Here is a 5,906-nt window from a genome sequence, read left to right as displayed (position 1 = left end):
ATGAAATTTGGATTTAGACCCAAATTAGGCATATGGGGCTAATTTGAGTCAAACTTGAGCTAGCTTTGGAATAAGCTCAAATTGATTATTGTGTTTGGTCACAAATGACCTCACAAAGGATTTTCAACAAAAATTGGATGCCAATTTGAGGTTTAAGGCATCCAATTGTTGAGATTTAGGGTGTTAGGCAATATTAGGGCTAATTTTGGGAATTTTGGATTTAGGCCAAAATCAAATGGATTTGAGGCTTCACCAAGGCCAATTGATGGTTGATTTTGATGTGTAAGAATGTTGTGTAAAGATTTTGTAATATTAATTGAGACTAATTGACTAGGCTATGGGTTCAATTGAGTGAGATTAAGTCTCATTGTCAAGATTGGGGTTTTGACCCAAATCAAAATTGAGCTCAAATTAGACCAATTGAGCCTGTATTTGGTTTAGTTTGGTCATATCAAAAGTGAATTTAAGTTTAGGATGGGAACTGAGGTCAATTAAGATCAAATCTGAGGTCAATTAAGATCAAAGGTCAATTAAGATCAAATTGATAGACATTTGGGATGGATTTGGGGATGTCTGGGGATGGATTTGGGGATGGATTTGGGATTTTGGTTAAAGATGGTCAAATTGGCCAAATTGGGTCATGTGGTAGTTGAAAAAAATAAAATTGGGAATATTTGGGATTTATTGGCATTTTCTGAGAATTTTAACAGGATTTATTGGCATTTTCTGAGAATTTTAAAATTTTTAGGATTTTGGATCAAAGAGGGGTCCCAAGGGCAGTTAGGTAACTTGGGGATGTCTGGGGCAAAAGACCCAAGATGAACATTTCAAGTAGAATTGGATAGATATCCATTTTAAATAAACCATGGATCAACAATGAAATCCCCATCCCCATTTTGGGTTCTTATGTATTGGTCTTAGCCAGGGTATTGTGAGAGTATGATATTATATACCTTAGCTTCAAACTAATACACAGGGTCAATCCTAAGGCCAAGTAACCCTATAGGAACTCTCCTTGAGTTCCCTCATAATGATCTTACCTACTAAATGTTAGAGGTTAGGACCAATATGTGGAACTTCAAATTGAGTAAAGAGAAGAGTTTTAAGTTTCTAATGGTGAGGGTACCTTTTCTAGTTTTCTAAGACTAGTCAATAGGAAAGTCCTATGGCTAGACTTAGGCTACTAAAGAAGTTTCTAGACCTCAACCAAAAGTGAGGTCAACACGATGTTTAATAGTAGCATGAAAATATTTGGTGTTTCTGTCACCATTCTTGAAATGATTATCACAAGCTTTCTGTCTAAGGAAATCCTCCTCAATAGAAATTTCCTCTAAAAGAGTGTGATGAGCATCCTCTAGTTTAGACACGAGATCGGGAGTAGCAATCACCTGAGCTTCTAAAGAATCCACCTCCTGTTGGGCCTTTAGAACCCTAGAGTGAACATTACCAAAAGTGTCAATGTTCCATCTCTTTAAATGAAAAACTACATTCTTATGTAGTTTCCACAAAGTAAACCAATGATTCCCACTTCCTCTAGAAACCCAAGCCTACTTAATCAAGTCAATGAAAGTGGTGTGAGTAGCCCAAACATTAAGAAATTTAAAATGATAGCGAGAAGGTTTGGAATGAAAAACTAAAGTAAGCAAAATATGATTGTGATCCGAAGCAACATGATTCAAATGTTTGACTTGTATAATATTGTAGTAGCTCAAAAACTGAGAGTTTCCCAAAAATTTGTCCAAACGTTGCATACGAAAACCTCTTCGCGAAGTATAAGGAGGGCCAGAAAAACTTAAGTCATTAAGGTCAGTTTCCTCAATGTGTTCACAAAAACGATTTATAAGACTTGTGTCAACCTTAACACCATCCCATCTCTCTGTAGGCGACATAATCATATTTAAATTACCTCCAACGAACAAATTATCAGTAATGACAGCCCCCATATGAGTAAGTTGTTGCCAAAGAAGGATTTTATCCCTTAAAAGAGAGCTGACATAAATAAATATAGCCCAACCAAAAAATATTGAAAGAGAACATATTGCACATTGTCATCAATGATATTAACAGTGATATCCTTCTGCCAAAATAACCAAATTTTATTGTTCACATTGCAAAAATGCAAACAACCCTTGAGCTTCTTAATGATATTTTCTTTATGAATCAAAACAAGAGGCTCCAAAAGAACAAGAATACCAGGTTTATGGACCCTACTTAAATTCTTTAAACGATTAAAGGAGTGAGGGTCCACCACTCCTCTAATGTTCCACACCAAAACATTAAACATTATGGCCCATGACACCCTCCCACCTAGCAATCCTAGGGGGTAGGTGCAAGTGCTCACCTTCTGAGTGATAAGTGACATCAGTTATATTTGGTTGTGTCAATTTTGAAAGTTCAGATTTCCTTCTACCTCATTTTTTGCTATATCTCTGAATTTGCCATTCAGATTCTAAGGCATAAACAACTAATGGTGATGGGTCTTGTTGTGAAGAAGTAACCCCAGTAGTTGAAGGCTGAGCGGGATCAACAATTTCAGTTTGATTGGGTGATACAGTAAGTATGTTAGTGGAGGGCTAGGTTTGAAGTTCAGAGAAAACACAGGGTTCAACAAAATTACCAATTGTAACATCCACGGGAAAAGGCACATGAGCCACCTCAGCTTCCACACTAACAGGAGGAGGCACCCTGGTAGCATCTAAAGAGGAAGCAGGCAAATCATTCGAACCCCCTACAGCCGAACCATCCTGGTTAGAGGGTCAACTGAAACCATGACAACATCAACAGTCTGCATAAATGGTTGGGAGGAAGTAGGAATAACAGATTTCTGCTCACCAGGGGGCGGTCGAGTGGTAGAAAACTTCCTTAATTCAGGATGTAAATGAAAGCAATGATCAAAATCATAACCAAATATGCTGCAATGCATACAGTAATATGGATGCTTTTCAAGAAAACCTGATTGCTAGTAACCAGTATGACTAGAGCCTATCCAAATCTCCTCCGGAGGAGGTAAGGTGACATCCCTTTCTATTAATATTCTAGCAACCGAGGGCCTTGTTAGATTGAAAGTATGAGCATTAAGCATTAAAGGTTTTCCGTACATGGCAACAATTGAGAATAAAATTTCATGATTGAACATATGCACTTTCAGATCAGGAAGTTTAAGCCAAACAGGAATAATAGGAAGCTCGGTTTTGGGGTTAAAATCAGTTTTCCATTTAAGGACCTTCATCCAAACATCATCAAAATGGACAGTTCTACAGGCAAAAAGCTTGGCGTAATCATCTTCATTAGAAAGTTGTATTAGAATATGTCGGCTATCTAAGGTTCCAATCTTTCACACTCCCGATAATTTCAACAACTCAAAGTTCTTCATAAAAAAATCATACTTTGGGAGGCCATAAAAGAATTTACCAACTAAATGAAAACGACAAGCAGTGGTGAGAATAGTGTTCTCAGAGTCAGAGAGAACCTTACGACCTTGAGATTTAATGAAACTATATTCACCTCCAAGAACAAGCGATTCATGAAAAGAAGAAGGGAAGGCAAACTTCGGAGGAGACCCTGATGAAGAAATCCCCGCAGTGACCCCAATGTAAGTCTTAGCAATGACCGTAAAGAGAAGGAGAGGACGAGAGATGAAAACCGAGAGCGAGGGGAAAGCCAAAACCAAAAAACCAGAAGGATCTCACCAGGGGGTGCCGTCGAGATCGTGTAGCCGTTAGCATCTCCGAGTCGCTACGAAATCGCCCGCAGCTCCAAACCCTAGCAGAGCTCCCGTGATCATTTCCTATATATATATATATATATATATATCAACGTTACGATTAAATTTTAATATAATATTTGAAATCATCACAGTTGAACTAAACTCAAAAGTTTGTTTCAAGAAAAATCAAATATAAATAAAGGGAAAAAAAGCTATGATAAATATTTGATAGATGAGATACACATGGATTTGGTTAAAATAAAAGAGAAAAAAAGGTTAAAATAAGAGTGGCATTTACATACATACCACCCAATTTCTATGTATTCACATGTTAAGATTTACTTCTTATATTTATACCGCCCAAATCTTTCATATCACATCAAAATATTTCTATTTCAACTAAGAAAAAAGTAAAATACATTTTTTTTTTGTATGCATAGGTAAGGTAGCATATATGTAAAAATTGATGTTTAGATGTCAGATATGTAAATACAAAGAATTGAGTGGTATTTATGTAAATCTTCCAAAATAAGGTTTGACATTTTATAAGAGTATAACATGGAGAAATATGATTGTTTTTTATTTTTGTAAGAAATATATACATCATTTGTTTTTTCAAAATAATTATACACTTAAATATTTATTGTCGATCACGATATCTTAACTTTTTAACAAATAGGATGAAACCCTAATTAAACATTTATGACAATGATTTTTTCATTTATCATCTATAAAGGTTAGTGATTTTATAAATTGAATTATTAAGATTTGGAAATGATGCATGGACTCTAGACACAAAACTAATAGTGCCAGCTGCCACAAACTTCTTAAAATTATCTTTAATTCATGATTAAAGTAAATCCTACAATCTTTAAATCATGATCAGATAATTTTTTAATCATTCAAATATATTTTGAAAATTGATCGAACCATCTTCAAACACTTTAATATTAATTGGAGTGTACAAAAAAACTTACCTCTTCACCATTAAGCATAAACCTCATTTAGTAAGGGTCAAATCTTCTAATAGTTCAGGAGTTTCTTTCTTGTTTATGATGATTGTTGAATCGAAAAAATGTTCGGGAAACACTCCGAGGGTATAGAGCGTTCTAAGGGGGGAGAGAGAGAGAGAGTACAATAAATAACAATAAAAGAGAGATCATTTCATTATTCATGATATATATCCCCTATTTATAGGAATATGTATTAGCATTACAAAAGTGCACATTAGTTCCCTTATCATTAATTTGTTAGAGGGAATTTTTGGTAATTTAATAGATATTTTCATATAATAAAATTAGAAGACTGATTCGATCAACATGAAGTTCACCGACCGCTTACAAAGCATTGGCCTTATTCACAACAACATATGACAAACTAAGAAAAATTGATGTCTGTTTGACCTTGCTTCGAAACAACAAATAAAGATGGTCTCTACCTGACCATATTTGCAACAATATAGGAGGAACAATCAACGTTAGATTGACTGGTTTCACGTTAATAGATGAAGAACAATAACTGGTCTGTCAGACCTATAGTCTTAATGACAGACCATTGCCAATCTCTACTTGACCATATTCACAACAGTAGAGTAGAAGGCTGGATTATCTCGTGTAATCTGAGTCATTTATTATGCCTCCTTGTAAAGAACCGACAAAGTGTCATCTGTGGTTCTTGTCGAGTGAAGCACTAATACTTTAGTCAGAAGGCTTTAAAGCTTGAGTTATTCTGACTTAAACTGTAATTGACCAATGATTAAGTAGTATGGTCAATTGAGAATTGTCGGCACTATTTTTGGTGTGGAGTTTGCCCGTAAGAAGCTGTCGGTCATTGGAATTGAAATCCCGTTGCCCGCTTCGGAAGGACGTTAAAAAAATTTAGTTTTGAAAAAGATGAAGTCAAACTGACCCCATAATTTTCATAGTTTAAATGGAAGAGCACTTTACCTCAAATTCTGTATCTATCCCAAAGGATGAATACAAGAATTGAAGGGTGAGGCTCGATCAAATAAACTAGAGAAAGTCATGACATCCGTTTGATCTGCGGAACCAATATATTGGCCGACAAATTCCCCTATTTAATATAAGGAATTAAATAGGGTTTATATTATGCTGGGTTCGGGAAAAGCTTCCTATAGGGGCAAGCCCCTATAGTTAATTACATCTTAGATAACAAAAGTTACCTAAGAATACTCTCGATA

This window comes from Phalaenopsis equestris, unplaced genomic scaffold (genome assembly GCF_001263595.1).
Source record: "Phalaenopsis equestris unplaced genomic scaffold, ASM126359v1 Scaffold000540, whole genome shotgun sequence".
Lineage (NCBI taxonomy): Eukaryota > Viridiplantae > Streptophyta > Magnoliopsida > Asparagales > Orchidaceae > Phalaenopsis > Phalaenopsis equestris.
The sequence above is the reverse complement of the archived record's forward strand: the minus strand, read 5'-3'. Positions refer to the sequence as shown.